Raw genomic sequence first — 19,722 nt, forward strand, 5'->3', positions numbered from 1 at the left:
AATACGTTTTAGCATCCAGGAACTCACTTCAATATAAGAAGACATCGTCTCCTATAGTAGAATATCGCTCATTAGTGATGCACCACGTGGCGGCACACAGGGCGCTTACTGCTCCATATCAGTGATACATCTAATGCCCCTCAGATTAGGTCATGAACGGTATATAGGACTTATTCTGCCCTATAATAATGCAATGCCAGATTATCAGGACTATAGGGGACAGGACTAGAACAATTCTTCTATATACAGTACACAAAGCAGATCCTATAAGAATATTTCTTTACTGAGTTTTTTTACTTTCTGATCAGAATTTACAACTGAAGAGGAAAGAAAATCTGAAATGAATCTGAGTATAGACCAACAAAACTCAGAAAATGGGAAAAAGGGGAAAAAGAGACGAGGTAAGTGTGAGAATCATCTCCATGTTGTGTGATGTTAGTGATGAGAATAAGTCATGGGGAGCAGATGTCATCTGTCAGTGATGGGATTGTCACATGTATGATGGCTGACAATGACCCCGGACATCTGTGTGAATAAGATTCCTCTGCTGTCCGGCCGGCCACACTGACCGCACAGTAGCATCATGTAATATGGAGTCCCATCACTTACATTGTATGTATTTCTCTTCTCTTAGGTTCCATCTTCCGCCGGATCTTATCATCCTGCCGGCGTGGACTATCTAGCGCAGCTCGTGCATTTGCATGCTGTCGCTGTTGCCCAAGTGTCATCTAAAAGACGGAAAAGCTCCGCATCTAGCGGAGTACAGCTGATCCACCATCACTGCTGGACCTGTAAAGAAGGACCTTCACCATCTACCTGTGGCCTTCTAACTGTAACACCTCTACCCGGACTTGTTTCGGTAATGCCTCTGTCACCAGGCTCCGCTCTATCCATACTGCTCGCCTGACTTGGCTTTTTTTACTGATCACCTGGTATCTGACCCGGATTTCTTCCTGACTATGATTTTGTCTACTGATTCTGTCCCTGATTTTGTTCATCCCTTATCCTTCTACCCTATCCCTAATAAAAAAAAAAAACAACTTCTATATTTATTGAGATTTTCTTATATCTATCAAACTTCACTCTGCATTCTGCTAAGCGATAAAAAATACATATTAACACTTCTGCTTTTAAAAGAATTTTAATTATATATATATATATATATATATATATATATATATATATATATATATATATATATATATATATATATATAATAGAGAGAGAGAGAGAGAGAGAGAGAGAGAGATCAGGGCTGGAATGGGATGAAAAATGAAAAAGCACGCCTGTCACACAAACCCCACCAGCCCACATACCAAATCACCGCCCCCCTCATCCCATTGAGGCACAATGAAAAGTTCAGCACATTTTGCTTTCTTGTTCATGCCCCTCACCACTCCATTATAGGGGATGTTTATTAAGCCACGTGTGAATGGAGCTGCAATGCGAATGATCGACTACCGCTCCATTCACCCAGAGCTCTTCAGATCCCTGGTTCTCGGAAACAGTGGGGGTCCCGGCTGTTGGACCCCCAGCAATCAGAAAATTATTCCATATCCCAATGATAGAGGACAATTTCCAAACTTCAGATAACCCCTTTAAACAAGATGTTCAGGATTAATTTTTATTTAACCATAGGATTGTAGACATAGAAAATAATAAACCCATCAGTACTGACCCTCCCCAAAGCCAATGCCACCTCTTCTTCAGCAGAACAGGAGAAGTGGTACTGTGCAGAGTATATATACAGAATAATACAGATACTGAACATTACACCCAGTATACAGGACAGGAGAAGTGGTACTGTGCAGAGTATATATACAGAATAATACAGATACTGAACATTACACCCAGTATACAGGACATGAGAAGTGGTACTGTGCAGTGTATATATACAGAATAATACAGATAGTGAGAATGACACCCAGTATACAGGACAAGAGAAGTGGTACTGTGCAGTGTATATATACAGAATAATACAGATAGTGAGAATTACACCCAGTATACAGGACAGGAGAAGTGGTACTGTGCAGTGTATATATACAGAATAATACAGATACTGAGAATGACACCCAGTATACAGGACAGGAGAAGTGGTACTGTGCAGTGTATATATACAGAATAATACAGATAGTGAGAATTACACCCAGTATACAGGACAAGAGAAGTGGCACTGTGCAGTGTATATATACAGAATAATACAGATACTGAGAATGACACCCAGTATACAGGACAAGAGAAGTGGCACTGTGCAGTGTATATATACAGAATAATACAGATAGTGAGAATGACACCCAGTATACAGGACAGGAGAAGTGGTACTGTGCAGTGTATATATACAGAATAATACAGATAGTGAGAATTACACCCAGTATACAGGACAAGAGAAGTGGCACTGTGCAGTGTATATATACAGAATAATACAGATACTGAGAATTACACCCAGTATACAGGGCAGGAGAAGTGGTACTGTGCAGTGTATATATACAGAATAATACAGATACTGAGAATTACACCCAGTATACAGGACAAGAGAAGTGGTACTGTGCAGTGTATATATACAGAATAATACAGATAGTGAGAATTACACCCAGTATACAGGACAAGAGAAGTGGCACTGTGCAGTGTATATATACAGAATAATACAGATACTGAGAATGACACCCAGTATACAGGACAAGAGAAGTGGTACTGTGCAGTGTATATATACAGAATAATACAGATACTGAGAATTACATCCACTATACAGGACAAGAAGTGGTACTGTGCAGTGTATATATACAGAATAATACAGATACTGAGAATGACACCCAGTATAATATACAGAATAATACAGATTGTAAGGCAGCGCTAGTCATCATACTGGGGGTTACTCGCTTCGCTGCGTCAATCAATGCACACGTGCAATGTCTTTACGTTTTTCTCACAATGTTGCAGTTTATTACATCATAAGCCACAGTTCACCAGGTCCAACTCCGTGGCACGCCGACACACATATCTACAACATTCATGAGACAAGTGGCACACAGGCCCACTTGCTCCAGGTTACAGCCTACGGCAAGGTAATAAATTATCAGTGACCATAACACAGTCCATGTAACAAAGTGTACTACCTTTGCCGGGTTTAGTTGCTGCAGTCCATTTTAATCCGCCACCACTGTGGCTTTGTGGCTTCCCAGGTAGGGGTCTCCAGCCGTCGTTCCCTCAAAGGCCACTGACATCCACACAGGATCCAGGCTCTGCCTTTCAGGACTCTTCCTCAATAATCCGCCACCACTGTGGCTTTGCGGCTTCCCAGGTAGGGGTCTCCAGCCGTCGTTCCCTCAAAGGCCACTGACATCCACACAGGATCCAGGCTCGACCTTTCAGGTACCAGGCTTCACTCCAAAGCCGCTGCCTTCCAAGGCCACTAGCATCCGCACAGGATCCAGTCTTTGCCTTTCAGGCTGCCAGGCTTCACTCGGCCTCACTAGGCGTCTCACAAACGGTGTCCCACACACACGGAGCACAGGCCTCACGCCTCACACCGAACACACCTGTCTCCAATTACCGGGGTTTATATATCCTGTGCACACATACACCCATACTGACAGGACCTTGCTGATGTCACAGTCATGTGATCAGTCAGCTGTGTGTATAGGTCCTGTGTGCTGTCCCAGTCATGTGTACAGACCTTTACTGTGCATACAGGACCTGTGTGATGTCACAGTCATGTGACCAGTCAGTTAAAGGGGAAGGTACATGGTCAGGTAAAACACATCCTGGACCATTTACAGTAATGCTAGCAAGCTGCTGCATTACAAGATACTGAGAATTACACCCAGTATACAGGACAAGAGAAGTGGTACTGTGCAGTGTATATATACAGAATAATACAGATACTGAGAATGACACCCAGTATACAGGACAAGAGAAGTGGCACTGTGCAGTGTATATATACAGAATAATACAGATACTGAGAATTACACCCAGTATACAGGACAAGAGAAGTAGTACTGTGCAGAGTATATATACAGAATAATACAGATACTGAGAATGACACCCAGTATACAGGACAAGAGAAGTGGTACTGTGCAGTGTATATATACAGAATAATACAGATACTGAGAATTACACCCAGCATACAGGACAAGAGAAGTAGTACTGTGCAGAGTATATATACAGAATAATACAGATACTGAGAATGACACCCAGTATACAGGACAGGAGAAGTAGTACTGTGCAGAGTATATATACAGAATAATACAGATACTGAGAATTACACCCAGTATACAGGACAGGAGAAGTGGTACTGTGCAGTGTATATATACAGAATAATACAGATACTGAGAATGACACCCAGTATACAGGACAGGAGAAGTGGTACTGTGCAGTGTATATATACAGAATAATACAGATACTGAGAATGACACCCAGTATACAGGACAGGAGAAGTGGTACTGTGCAGTGTATATATACAGAATAATACAGATACTGAGAATTACACCCAGTATACAGGACAGGAGAAGTGGTACTGTGCAGTGTATATATACAGAATAATACAGATACTGAGAATTACACCCAGTATACAGGACAAGAGAAGTAGTACTATGCAGAGTATATATACAGAATAATACAGATACTGAGAATGACACCCAGTATAATATACAGAATAATACAGATACTGAGAATTACACCCAGTATACAGGACAAGAGAAGTGGTACTGTGCAGTGTATATATACAGAATAATACAGATACTGAGAATTACATCCACTATACAGGACAAGAGAAGTGGTACTGTGCAGTGTATATCTATATATATAATCGTCTTATCCCGTCTGTCTGTCTGTCTGTCTGTCTGTCTGTCTGTCGGTGTGTCTGTCTGTCCAGGAAATCCCGCGTCGCTCATTGGTCCGGCAGTGGCCAATCAGCGCCGGGGGATTTCTAAAAAAAAATGGCGGCCGTTAGCGGCTCATCTGCGGGACGGAGCTGAGCGGCAATGCAGCCGGGAGATGAGCGCCGCGAGGCGCTCATCTCCCGGCCGGCAACAGCAGAAGGAACCCGACCGCCGGACCCATCTACGGGAAGGAGATGCAGCCGGGAGATGAGCGGCGCGAGGCGCTCATCTCCCGGCCGGTAGCAGCGGAAGGACCGCCGGCGCCGCTGACCTCCATGCGGAAGGGAGGATCGGGGACCAGCGCTGCGGGTCGGGATACTTCTGCTGCGAGCGCCCGCGATGTCCCGGGTTCTCGCAGCGTAAGTAGCCGCACAGGCAGCGCCGCTCCCCGGTCCTCACCAAGACGATTCGATGATTGGTCGGGGTCTATCACTGATCTTAGACTTAAACACCGCTGTGCTGATTGGTCGCCGACGCTGCCCGCGACCAATCACCGATTTGGGCGCCGAATTTAAATATCGGCCGTGACCAATCACCACAGCGGTGTTTAAATGTGGAGCCAAGATCGGTGATTGGTCGCGGCCGATATTTAAATTTGGCGCCCAAATCGGTGATTGGTCGCGGCCGATATTTAAATTTGGCGCCCAAATCGGTGATTGGTCGCGGTCAGCGTCCGCGACCAATCAGCACAATAGTGTTTAACTTTGGCGCCAAGATCAGTCATTGGTCGCGGGCCAAGACAGCGACCAATCACCGAATTGTGCGGCAATTTTAAATAGCGTCCGCGACCAATTGGATGTCAGCGCCGCTGCCTGTGCGGATACTTCCGCTGCAAGAACCCGGGACATGAGCGGGCGCTCGCAGCAGAAGTATCCAGATTTGCAGCGCCGCTCCCCGGTCCTCCCTTCACACCCTAGCCACTGATGTCCCCACTGTATCCGCATGGTGTTACAAAGGTCCGGAAATTTGTGTTAAAAATCGCTGATTGGTCGCGGGCGCTGCCCGCGACCAATCACCTATTTGGGCGCCAAATTTAAATATCGGCCGCGACCAATCAGCACAGCGGTGTTTAAATGTGGAGCCAAGATCGGTGATTGGTCGCGGCCGATATTTAAATTTGGCGCCCAAATCGGTGATTGGTCGCGGGCAGTGCCAGCGACCAATCAGCGATTTTTAACACAAATGTCCGGACCTTTGTAACACCATGCGGATATTGTGGGGACATCAGCGGCTAGGGTGTGAAGGGAGGACCGGGGAGCGGCGCTGCGGGTCGGGATACTTCTTCTGCCAGCGCCCGCTCATGTCCCGGGTTATCGGAGCGGAACTATCCGCACAGGCAGCGCCGCTGACATCCATGCGGCTATGGTGTGAAGGGAGGACGGGGGAGCGGCGCTGACATCCAATTGGTCGCGGACGCTATTTAAAAGTGCCGCACAAATCGGTGATTGGTCGCGGTCTTGTCCCACGACCAATCACGGATCTTGCCGCAAAAGTTAAACACTACGGTGCTGATTGGTCGCGGATACTGCCCGCGACCAATCACCGATTTGGGCGCCACATTCAAATATCGGCCGCGACCAATCACCGATCTTGGCTCCACACCGCTGTGCGGATTGGTCGCGGACGCTATTTAAATGTGGCGCCAAAATCGGTGATTGGTCGTGCCCAGCGTCGGCGACCAATCAGCACAGCGGTGTTTAAATGTGGAGCCAAGATCGGTGATTGGTCGTGGCCGATATTTAAATTTGGCGCCCAAATCGGTGATTGGTCGCGGGCAGCGTCCGCGACCAATCAGCACAGTACTGTTTAACTTTGGCCGCAAGATCAGTGATTGGTCGCGGGCCAAGTCGGCGACCAATCACCGATTTGTGCGGCACATTTAAATAGCGGCCGCGACCAATTGGATGTCAGCGCCGCTCCCCGGTCCTCCCTTCACGCCCTAGCCGCATGGATGTCAGCGCCGCTGCCTGTGCGGATACTTCCGCTCCGAGAACCCGGGACATGAGCGGGCGCTCGGAGCAGAAGTATCCCGACCCGCAGCGCCGCTCCCCGGTCCTCCCTTCACACCCTAGCCGCTGATGTCCCCACAGTATCCGCATGGTGTTACAAAGGTCTGGACATTTGTGTTAAAAATCGCTGATTGGTCGCTGGCGCTGCCCGCGACCAATCACCGATTTGGGCGCCAAATTTAAATATCGGCCGCGACCAATCACCGATCTTGGCTCCACATTTAAACACCGCTGTACTGATTGGTCGCGGACGCTATTTAAATGTGTTGCGCCAAAATCGGTGATTGGTCGCGCACAGCGTCGGCGACCAATCAGCACAGAGGTGTTTGAATTTGCCGCCAAGATCGGTGATTGGTCGCGGCCAGCGCCAACGACCAATCAGCGATTTTTAACACAAATGTCCGGACCTTTGTAACACCATGCGGATACTGTGGGGACATCAGCGGCTAGGGTGTGAAGGGAGGACCGGGGAACGGCGCTGCGGGTCGGGACACTTCTGCTGCGAGCGCCCGCTCATGTCCCGGGTTCTCGCAGCGGAAGTAGCCGCACAGGCTCCCCGGTCCTCACTAATACGATTCCGCTCCCCGCTCCTCACCAATACGATTCGCTGATTGGTCGCGCTCTCCACACCCGACCAATCAGTGATCTTGGCGCTAAAGTTAAACACCGCTCTGCTGATTGGTCACGGCCGCTGCCCGCAACCAATCACCGATTTGGGCGCCACATTTAAATACTGCTGTGCTGATTGGACGCGGACGCCGGACGCGTCCAATCAGCGAGATTGGCGCCAAGTTTAAACAATGCTCTGCTGATTGGTTGCGGACTCCAGCCGCGACCAATCAACGAGATTGGCGCCACATTTAAGCAACGCTCTGCTGATTGATCGCGGTCGCTGGCCGAGATCAATCAGCAGTATTGGCGCAAAATTTAAACACCGCTTTGCTGATTGGTCGCGGTTGTCGGCCGTGACCAGTCAGCAGTATTGGCGCCAAATTTAAACCTCACTCTGCTGATTGGTCGCAACCACCGGCCTCGACCAATCTGCGTTTTTTGTGCCAAATTTAAACAACGCTCTGCTGATTGGTCGCGGTCGCCGGCCGCGACCTATCAGCATTATTGGTGCCAAATTTAAACCCTGCTCTGCTGATTGGTCGCGGCCGCCAGCCGCGAACAATCAGCGAGATTGGCGCAAAATTTAAACACCGCTCTGCTGATTGGTCGCGGTTGTCGGCCCTGACCAATCAGCAGTATTGGCGCCAAATGTAAACCTCACTCTGCTGATTGGTCGCGGCCGGTGGTTGCGACCAATCAGCACTATTGTCGTCAAATTTAAACACCTCTTTGCTGATTGGTCGCGGTCGCGACTAATCAGCGATTTTGGTGCCAAATTTAAACACCGCACTGCTGATTGGTCGCGGCCGCCATCCGCGACCAATCAGCGAGATTGGCGCCAAATTTAAACAACTCTCTGCTGATTGGTCGCTGTCGCCGGCCTCGACCAACCAGCGATTTTGGCGCCAAATTTAAACAACGCTCTGCTGTTTGGTCGCGGCCGGTGACCAATCAGCGATTTTGGCGCCAAATTTAAACCCCGTTCTGCATCGCTCTGCTGATTGGTCGCGGTCGGCGGCCGCGACCAGTCAGCAGTATTGGCGCCAAATTTAAACACCGCTCTGCTGATTGGTCGCGACTAATCAGCGATTTTGGTGCCAAATTTAAACACGCTCTCCAGTCTTCACTAACACGGTTCGCTGATTGGTCGCGGCCTCCGCCCGCGACCAATCATCGATATTGCCGCCAAATTTAAACACCGCTTTGCTGATTGGTCGCGGTTGCCGAACGCGACCAATCAGCGATTTTGGCCCCAAATTTAAACACAGCTCTGCTGATTGCACCCGGTCGGCCGCATACCTATTCTAGAATACCTGATGCATTAGAATCGGGTCACCATCTAGTCTATATATATAATCGTCTTATCCCGTCTGTCTGTCTGTGTGTCTGTGTGTCTATGTGTCTGTCTGTCCAGGAAATCCTGCGTCGCTCATTGGTCCGGCAGCAGCCAATCAGCACCGCGGGATTTCTGAAAAAAGATGGCGGCCGTTAGCGGCTCATCTGCGGGACGGAGCTGAGCGGCGATGCAGCCGGGAGATGAGTGCCGCGAGGCGCTCATCTCCCGGCCGGCAACAGCAGAAGGAACCCGACCGCCAGACCCATCTGCGGGACGGAGATGCAGCCGGGAGATGAGCGGCGCGAGGCGCTCATCTCCCGGCCGGTAGCAGCGGAAGGACCGCCGGCGTCGCTGACCTCCATGCGGAAGAGAGGACCGGGGAGCGGCGCTGCAGGTCGGGATTATTCTCCTGCGAGCGCCCGCTCATGTCCCGGGTTCTCGCAGCGGAAGTAACCGCACAGGCAGCGCCGCTCCCCGGTCCTCACCAAGACGATTCGATGATTGGTCGCGGTCTTCGGACCCGACCAATCACCGATCTTGGCTCCAGATTTAAACACCGCTGTGCTGATTGGTCGCCGACGCTGCCAGCGACCAATCACCGATTTGGGCGCAACATTTAAATATCGGCCCCGACCAATCAGCACAGCGGTGTTTAAATCTGGAGCCAAGATCGGTGATTGGTCGCGGGCCAAGACCGCGACCAATCACCGATTTGTGCGGCACATTTAAATAGCGGCCGCGACCAATTGGATGTCAGCGCCGCTCCCCAGTCCTCCCTTCACACCCTAGCCGCATGAATGTCAGCGGCGCTGCCTGTGCGGATACTTCCGCTGCGAGAACCCGGGACATGAGAGGGCGCTCGCAGCAGAAGTATCCCTACCCGCAGCGCCGCTCCCCGGTCCTCCCTTCACACCCTAGCCGCTGATGTCCCCACAGTATCCGCATGGTGTTACAAAGATCCGGACATTTGTGTTAAAAATCGCTGATTGGTCGCCGGCGGTGCCCGCGACCAATCATCGATTTGGGCGCCAAATTTAAATATCGGCCGCGACCAATCACCGATCTTGGCTCCACATTTAAACACCGCTGTACTGATTGGTCGCGGCCGATATTTAAATTTGGCGCCCAAATCGGTGATTGGTCGCGGGCAGCGGCCGCGACCAATCAGCAGAGCGGTGTTTAACTTTAGCGCCAAGATCACTGATTGGTCGCGTGCGGAGAGCGCAACCAATCAGCGAATCATATTGGTGAGGAGCGGGGAGCGGAATCGTATTAGTGAGGACCGGGGAGCGCCGCTGCCTGTGCGGCTACTTCTGCTGTGAGAACCCGGGACATGAGCGACTGCTCGCAGCAGAAGTATCCCGACCCGCAGCGCCGCTCCCCGGTCCTCCCTTCACACCCTAACCGCTGATCTCCCCACAGTATGCGCATGGTGTTACAAAGATCCGGACATTTGTGTTAAAAATCGCTGATTGGCCGCTGGCGCTGCCCGCGACCAATCACCGATTTGGGCGCCAATTTTAAATATCGGCCGCGACCAATCAGCACAGCGGTGTTTAAATCTGGAGCCAAGATTGGTGATTGGTCGCGTCCGATATTTAAATTTGGCGCCCAAATTGGTGATTGGTCGCGGGCAGCGCCAGCGACCAATCAGCGATTTTAACACAAATGCCGCGACCAATCAGCAGTATTGTCGCCAAATTTAAACACCTCTTTGCTGATTGGTCGCGGTCGCGACTAATCAGCGATTTTGGTGCCAAATTTAAACACGCTCTCCATTCCTCACTAACACGGTTCGCTGATTGGTCGCGGCCGCCGCCCGCGACCAATCAGCGATTTTGGCGCCAAATTCAAACACCGCTCTGCTGATTGGTCGCGGCCGCCATCCGCGACTAATCAGCGAGATTGGCGCCAAATTTAAACAACGCTCTGCTGATTGGTCGAGGCCGGCGACCGCGACCAATCAGCAGAGCGATGCAGAGCGGGGTTTAAATTTGGCCCCAAAGTCGCTGATTAGTCGCGTATGACGGCCGCGACCAATCAACAGAGCGTTGTTTAAATTTTGCGCCAAAATCGCTGATTGGTCGCGGCCATCAGACGCGACTAATCAGCGACTTTGGGGCCAAATTTAAACCCCGCGCTGCATCGCTTTGCTGATTGGTCGCGGTCGGCGGCCGCGACCATTCAGCAGTATTGGCGCCAAATTTAAACACCGCTCTGCTGATTGGTCGCGACTAATCAGCGATTTTGGTGCCAAATTTAAACACGCTCTCCAGTCCTCACTAACACGGTTCGCAGATTGGTCGCGGCCGCTGCCCACGACCAATAACCGATATTGCCGCCAAATTTAAACACCGCTTTGCTGATTGGTCGCGGTTGCCGAACGCGACCAATCAGCGATTTGGGCGCCAAATTTAAACGCCGCTCTGCTAATTGCGCCCCGTCGGCCGCATACCTATTCTAGAATACCCGATGCGTTCGAATCGGGCCACCATCTAGTATACAGAATAATACAGATACTGAGAATTACACCCAGTATACAGGACAGGAGAAGTGGTACTGTGCAGTGTATATATACAGAATAATACAGATACTAAGAATGACACCCAGTATAATATACAGAATAATACAGATACTGAGAATTACACCCAGTATAATATACAGAATAATAGAGATACTGAGAATTATACCCAGTATACAGGACAAGAGAAGTGGTACTGTGCAGTGTATATATACAGAATAATACAAATACTGAGAATTACATCCACGATTCAGGACAGGAGAAGTGGTACTGTGCAGTGTATATATACAGAATAATACAGATACTGAGAATTACATCCACTATACAGGACAAGAGAAGTGGTACTGTGCAGTGTATATATACAGAATAATACAGATACTGAGAATGACACCCAGTATACAGGACAAGAGAAGTGGTACTGTGCAGTGTATATATACAGAATAATACAGATACTGAGAATTACATCCACTATACAGGACAGGAGAAGTGGTACTGTGCAGTGTATATATACAGAATAATACAGATACTGAGAATTACATCCACTATTCAGGACAGGAGAAGTGGTACTGTGCAGTGTATATATACAGAATAATACAGATACTGAGAATTACATCCACTATACAGGACAAGAGAAGTGGTACTGTGCAGTGTATATATACAGAATAATGCAAATACTGAGAATTACATCCACAATTCAGGACAGGAGAAGTGGTACTATGCAGTGTTTATATACAGAATAATACAGATACTGAGAATTACATCCACTATACAGGACAAGAGAAGTGGTACTGTGCAGTGTATATATACAGAATAATACAGATACTGAGAATGACACCCAGTATAATATACAGAATAATACAGATACTGAGAATTACACCCAGTATAATATACAGAATAATATAGATACTGAGAATTACATCCACTATACAGGACAGGAGAAGTGGTACTGTGCAGTGTATATATACAGAATAATACAGATACTGAGAATTACATCCACTATTCAGGACAGGAGAAGTGGTACTGTGCAGTGTATATGTATTTCACCCAAAATTGTACTAATAAAAGCATCATCTAGCCAAGGCAAAAATAAGCCATCACACAGCTCCAGTATATAGAGGAAATGTCCAGTGCGCTGTAGTATATAGAGGATGTGTCCCGTGTGGTGTAGTATATAGAGGATGTGTCCCGTGTGGTGTAGTATATAGAGGATGTGTCCCGTGTGGTGTAGTGTATAGAGGATGTGTCCCGTGTGGTGTAGTATATAGAGGATCTGTCCCGTGTGGTGTAGTGTATAGAGCATGTGTCCCGTGTGGTGTAGTGTATAGAGGATGTGTCCCGTGTGGTGTAGTATATAGAGGATCTGTCCCGTGTGGTGTAGTGTATAGAGCATGTGTCCCGTGTGGTGTAGTATATAGAGGATGTGTCCCGTGTTGTGTAGTATGTTATGCACACACCTGGGCTGACTGGCATGTGCGTGATTTAGTGATTCCACTGTGCCATGAACCGGAGAGTGCCTGGAGGGGCGTAACTAAGTATCAACCCGATCCGACCAAGTTCGCACGACGGCTAACGACGCCGTGCACCAGGGAGGAACCGAGCAGTGGGACCAGGTGCTACTCCAGGCCAGATCCCGGACACGGCTGTTGACCCACACCGGGGAATACAGGAACAGGCGGGTTAGGCTTGCACACAGACAGGTGGGTATTGGCATGCACAGCTGGAGTGCAGACAGGAGGATACTGGCAGGCACGGCTGTTATGCAGACAGGAGGGTACTGACCAGTGCGGCTGGCGTGCAGACGGGGAGGTACTAGCAGGTTGGAGCACAGGCTGGATAGAGTCCAGTACAGACTGGGATACAGGAACAGAACCGCAGATGCAGTAGACAAGCAGAGCAGAGAGGTACCGCCGGAGTGGTGGGAAAGGCGGAGCAGAGAGGTACAGCTGGAGCTGTAAGCAATCAGAGCAGGGAGAAACCGCTGGAGCGGTGAGCAAGGCAGAGCGGGCAGGAACCGCCGGAGCGGTGAGCAAGGCAGAGCAGGCAGGAACCGCCGGAGCAGTGAGCAAGGCAGAGTAGGCAGGAACCGCTGGAGCGGTGAGCAAGGCAGAGCAGGCAGGAACCGCCGGAGTGGTGAGCAAGGCAGAGCAGACAGGAGCCGCCGGAGTGGTGAGCAAGGCAGAGCAGGCAGGACCCGCCGGAGCGGTGAGCAAGGCAGAGCAGGCAGGAACCGCTCGAGTGGTGAGCAAGGCAGAGCAGGCAGGACCCGCCGGAGCGGTGAGCAAGGCAGAGCAGGCAGGAACCACTGGAGCGGTGAGCAAGGCAGAGCAGGCAGGAACCGCCGGAGCGGTGAGCAAGGCAGAGAAGAGGGGACAGGGCTCTGTTCACACGGAACAGACTGGAAGGGAAAGGCAGATACTTGCAATGAAGTAGCGAGTGGACTCTAAACTCACAAACGGAAGTACAGCGACAACGAGTAGGAGTTAGGTGCAGGTTCAGACTCTGCAGAAAAAGGGAAGGTACGGACATAGAGAAAAACAGGTAACAGGCTTGGAGAGTGTTCAGACAGGAACTGAGTGTTCAGACAGGAACTGACACTGCAGCGAGATACAGGAGCGAGTCTGGGTATGCGGCCCCCAGAATGGCGGACAAACAGGCTAGAAGACACAGATAACAGGTCTGGGTATGCGGCCCCCAGAAGGCGGGACGAACAGGCTAGGAGCGTGTTCAGACAGGCCTGGGAATACAGCCTCCAGGAAGGCGGACAGGCAGGAAAAACAGAACAGGACCGGGCACATCAGGCAAGAAGCCCTCGGAGGATAAGAGTTGCTCAGGCACCAGCTTCAAGGTGGAGCTGGTTTAAATATCCAGTGACAGACAGCAATAGGCTGAGGACGCATTAGGGGTGTGCCCACAACAGCTACAAAAAACAGGAAGTAACCGGGCTGCTGCCCTAAGCAGTCAGAACAGAGACAAACAGACAGCATGAATAGAAGCCAGGCTAGCAGACTGGACTGAAGATCAATTTGCAATCTTGCATAGTGAGAGATGGTGCACCATGCAAGCCCGCCACCAGGTATGTTACAGTGTATATAGAGGATCTGTCCCGTGTGGTGTAGTATATAGAGGATGTGTCCCGTGTGGTGTAGTATATAGAGGATGTGTCCCGTGTGGTGTAGTATATAGAGGATGTGTCACATGATGCGTAGTATATAGAGGATGTGTCCCTTGTGGTGTAGTATATAGAGGATCTGTCAGCTCTCCTGTGTGGTGTAGTATATAGAGGATCTGTCCTGTGCGCTGTAGTATATAGAGGATGTGTCCCGTGTGGTGTAGTGTACAGAGGATCTGTCGGCTCTCCTGTGGGGTGTAGTATATAGAGGATCTGTCCTGTGCGCTGTAGTATATAGAGGATGTGTCCCGTGTGGTGTAGTATATAGAGGATCTGTCCCGTGTGGTGTAGTATATAGAGGATGTGTCCCGTGTGGTGTAGTATATAGAGGATGTGTCCCATGTGGTGTAGTATATAGAGGATGTGTCACATGATGTGTAGTATATAGAGGATGTGTCCCTTGTGGTGTAGTATATAGAGGATCTGTCAGCTCTCCTGTGTGGTGTAGTATATAGAGGATCTGTCCTGTGCGCTGTAGTATATAGAGGATGTGTCCCTTGTGGTGTAGTATATAGAGGATGTGTCACATGATGTGTAGTATACAGAGGATCTGTCCCGTGTGTTGTAGTGTATAGAGGATCTGTCGGCTCTCCTGTGTGGTGTAGTATATAGAGGATCTGTCCCGTGTGGTGTAGTGTATAGAGGATCTGTCGGCTCTCCTGTGTGGTGTAGTATATGGAGGATCTGTCCTGTGTGGTGTAGTATATAGAGGATCTGTCCCATGTGGTGTAGTATATAGAGGATCTGTGCCATGTGGTGTAGTGTATAGAGGATCTGTCGGCTCTCCTGTGTGGTGTAGTATATAGAGGATGTGTCACTTGTGGTGTAGTATATAGAGGATGTGTCCCGTGTGGTGTAGTATATAGAGGATGTGTCCTGTGTGGTGTAGTATATAGAGGATGTGTCCCGTGTGGTGTAGTGTATAGAGTATCTGTCGGCTCTCCTGTGTGGTGTAGTATATAGAGGATCTGTTCTGTGCGCTGTAATATATAGAGGATGTGTGGCGCCCTGCTGCGCAATAGTGCCACAGATCCTAGAGGGGTGCTTGGACGGATTTCTCCACAAGAGGCCCTCAGAGCATACACACACCTCCACCCTACCTCAGACCACCAGACGGAGCCCGGATAGGGACATATATATACGGAGGGTGGAGTTAGGCAGTCAGAACAGAGCAGGAAGCTCCTGCAAGTACAGCCTGTGAGTCTGCTGCAGCCACAGAGCAGAACAGTCTAGTTGTGTTTTAGTGTAGGCTCAGACACAGAAACAGGTCTGCAGCCAGTTCCTGCAGGAGTCAGTCTGCAGAGGTAGGCCAAGCTAGACTCAAGTAGCTCAGGTTAGTGAGCTTAAGGTGTACCAACGCCATAAGAGCGGTGAAGCGCAGCCTGCCAGCTGCTAGTGTGTATAGCCTAGTGAGGGCCCCGAGTAGGCTGAAGGCTAGTGGAGTGAGTAGCATTGGGGGCAGAGGAGCTGTACAAGCTCACCACAGAAACATATACCGGACACCGGGTCCGCGTCTACAGGGCCATATATTCCCCTGTAGAGACAACCGGATTCCCTGGAAGACTTCAGGTCCCAGGATCACCCAAGAGCTGATACGTACCAGAGCCAGGAGTCACGGAGGCCCCGCAAGCAGGGAGTGTGAACTCCAAGAGAAGGCCCTATCAGAAGATCAGCAGGTGCAGGACAGTGACAAAGTTAGGCCTAGCTCCAGGCAGGTCAGAAACTTACTACACAAAGGCAAGAAACAGGAGGCCCTATACCTGCTCACTGGGGAGAATCCTGATATGCACCCTTCACCCTATAGTGCTCCGGAATGTGCCTGAATTTCCACCAGTAAAAGGTACTGAAGTGAACTGTGTGTGGTTGCCAATCCTTCTTCAGACCCGGCTGGGTCCCCTCTGTCCTGCATCCCTACATTTACACTGCCCTGAGGCCCAGCTCCACCTGTGGGGAGCTATACCACCCAAGCTGCCTTAACACCGGCCTCAGCGAACTGCCGCAGCGCTGGTGATCCTCACCAGACACCACAGGTGGCATCACGAACTTTCACATAATTATCCACCTTTTTAAAGAGAGGCCCAGGGTACGGGCCCGGGAGCCGACTACCGCGACATCCCCCAAGGCCAGGCATCAAGGCCCAGGCGCCAAGTACATCCCCATCCCCTGGGCTCGTCATCTCTTTCCTGGCGTCACGAACAGGATAGCGTGCCCGCGGCTACGGAAGGAGTTGTGCCCGTTGCCACCGGATACTGTGCGCCTTTATTCACGAACTGTATATTGTACTGTGGCGAAGATTGATGCCATTGTTACGTCACTGTGCGAGAAGAAGGGCGTAACCACGCGAAAACTAGGAGGCGTACCTGTGTAACCGCGCGAAGTCTCTGACACGCCCCACGCACTGACGCAGAGTCAGGTCCTGGCAGGAAGCCCCAACGCACGCTCTGACGTAAGACGAGAAGCGACGCAAGGTCCTATCCGAAGACCGTCACCTGCAGAGCTGCGGCCTACGGAAAAAGAAGGTAGGCCACGGTTCGCTAGGGGGGTGCCAGGATGTCGCAGGAGCAGCCCGATACCGGGGTTCGGGTCGAGAACCCCAATGATCCCACCGGGGATGATGCCGCGCGGGATGGAGCAACCGCCCCATCAACAGGGCCTGTAGCGCCTATCGTACCATTGACTTTACAGTACATGCCTGGAGCAAAGTGGCTCCCCCAGTACAGCGGCAAGCCAGACACCCTGTCTGGATTCAAGCGAAAAATATGCAGCATACTGGACATGTATTCTATGATGGGCAAACAAAGAGCTGCACTTGTTGTGGGACAATTGACTGGTGCTGCGGAGAGAGAAGTAGAGACTTGGTCGGCCGCAGACCAGGAGTCAGTGTCCGTAATCTTCAAAAAGTTACAAACTTCTTTGAGGCAGACCTCCAGATGAGGTTCTACCACTGCTCACAGAAACCGGTGGACAGTGTTCGGGACTATGCCTGCCGTTTGCAAGGGGCCCTGCGGGCTCTGAAACAGGTCAGTCCAACCAGCATAACTGATGAAAGTAAAATGCTAAAAGAACAATTTGTCCGGGGGCTGAGGTCCCAAGAGGAGAGCAGGACTGTGCGTTGGTGGTCCTTGGATCATCCAGATGCTACCTTTAAGGACATGGCTATAAAGGAACTGCAACCCCTGGAAACAGCAGATACTGCTATACAACATTACCAGGGTAGGGCCACTCCAACGCCCGCAGCACCCACCTTTTCCCCACTGGCTAATGAAGCCAAAGTGCAGGCAGCGCCCCCTTGTGAGCTGGACAGTCTGGGCTCAGAAGTGCGCCAGCTGACTAAAAACCTGGTCACTCTGATGAGTGCCCTGCAGCTACGGACGGAGCCAGAGACGGAGGGAAGGATCCTGCTAGCCGACTGCCCTGAGGATGTCCCCTGGAGGAGAAGAAGGAGGAGGACGCCGCCGCCCCGGAGGAGGACAACGCCGCCCGGGAGGAGGACAACGCCACCTCGTGGAAGGACCAACAACCAGCGCCACCCTCAACGAGAGTTTGTCAGCCACCGCTGCCAGAAGGCAGGCCACACAGTGCGCAATTGCCCTTTAAAAGAGCAAACCCTCGGTCCGAGGGCCAACACCCGGGAATAGACTCAGCAGGCCCCTCAGACTGGCACAGCAGGTTCGTGGGAGGAAGACCTTTCCTGTCCATAATCCTGGACGGCATTGAGATACCTGCCCTGCTGGACACTGGATCTCAGGTAACCATAATGCCTGATGCCCTTTACAAGAGATTCTGGTCCATGGACAATCTCCAACCCCCAGATACAGATTTCTCCGTTTATGCCTCTAACAACCTCCCTCTTAACCTAGTCAGGGTTAAGGATGTGGCGGTAAAGGTGGGGAGAGTGGAGCTGAAGGACCAGGGGTTCATTGTAGTAGAGACTCTCTCTGATGAGAATGGACTGTATATGGTACCAGGTACTAATATTGTTGATAACTGTTTGGAGGAAGTGGTGTTTTTACTCCAACAGCTCGCTGACGTCGCCAGACCGGGGCAGAGGAGAGCCCTCCAGAAGGAGATTCGAGCCCTGATGTACCAGCAGCAAGTAAAGTTATCCGGTGGTGAGATTGGTAATGTGCGGGTAGCAGACCCGATGCCCATTGTGATTCCCCCAATGAGTGAAATGCTTATATGGTGTAGAGCAGCAATAGGTCTTAAAGGACAGAGTTACCAGGCGGTAGTAGAACCCCTTAGCTCAGAGCACAGACCTACACTCTTAACTGCCAGAGGGGTAGTGGATGTACGCAATGGGAGGGTGCCCGTCCGTCTTCTCAACTATGGGGAAGACGAGGTCAGATTACCACGATATACCACTGTTGCCAAGTTACATGCTGTAAATAACAACTCCATCCACACGGTGGAGTCCTTAACCTCCCCAGACCAAGTGGAGGATAATGACCCGGCAACCCAGGTGGAGGACTGGTGTCAACAGATCCATGTTGGGACAGACACCACTCCAGCTCACCAGAAACAGGGGGTACACCGGGTGGTTCAGGAATACGCGCAGGTATTCAGCAAGCACCCACTTGACTTTGGGAGGATTTAGGGGGTACAACATCACATCCCCACAGGCAACCATCCCCCCATCAAAGAACGGTACAGGCCTATACCACCAGCACACTACCAGAAAGCCAAGGAGATGTTGCACGACATGAAAAAGGCAGGGTAGTAAGGGATAGTTGTAGTCCCTGGGCAGCTCCCCTAGTGTTAGTCAGGAAGAAGGATGGAAGCATGAGGATGTGTGTAGATTACAGAAAAGTAAATCGCATTACACATAAAGATGCATACCCTTTATCACGAATAGAGGAATCCCTGGCTGCCTTAAAGTCTGCAAATCAAATTACTTTTCCATCCTTGACCTCACTAATGGGTACAGGCAAGTAGCTGTGGCTGAAGAGGATCGGGAGAAGACGGCCTTCACCACCCCGATGGAACTCTGCGAGTTCAACAGTATGCCGTTTGGACTCTGCAATGCCCCTGGAACGTTTCAGAGATTGATGGAGTGCTGCCTGAGACACCACAACTTCGAGACTGTGTTACTATACCTGGACGACGTGATTGTGTACTCCAAGACGTATGAGGACCACTTGAAGCACCTGGCGGAGGTATTTGAGTCACAGTCCCAGTATGGGATGAAGCTGAAGCCC

At 50.5% G+C, this 19,722-nt stretch overlaps 1 protein-coding gene across 1 annotated transcript in view; it reads left to right on the plus strand.

Moving 5' to 3' along the window:
- LOC141203890 (microtubule-associated serine/threonine-protein kinase 3-like) overlaps positions 1-19,722 on the plus strand; it is a 70,214-nt gene that overhangs the window by 40,910 nt on the left and 9,582 nt on the right. The window lies entirely within an intron of this gene.

This window comes from Phyllobates terribilis, unplaced genomic scaffold (assembly GCF_046119375.1).
Source record: "Phyllobates terribilis strain yellow unplaced genomic scaffold, ASM4611937v1 Scaffold_130__1_contigs__length_5004896, whole genome shotgun sequence".
NCBI classification, from domain to species: Eukaryota; Metazoa; Chordata; class Amphibia; order Anura; family Dendrobatidae; genus Phyllobates; species Phyllobates terribilis.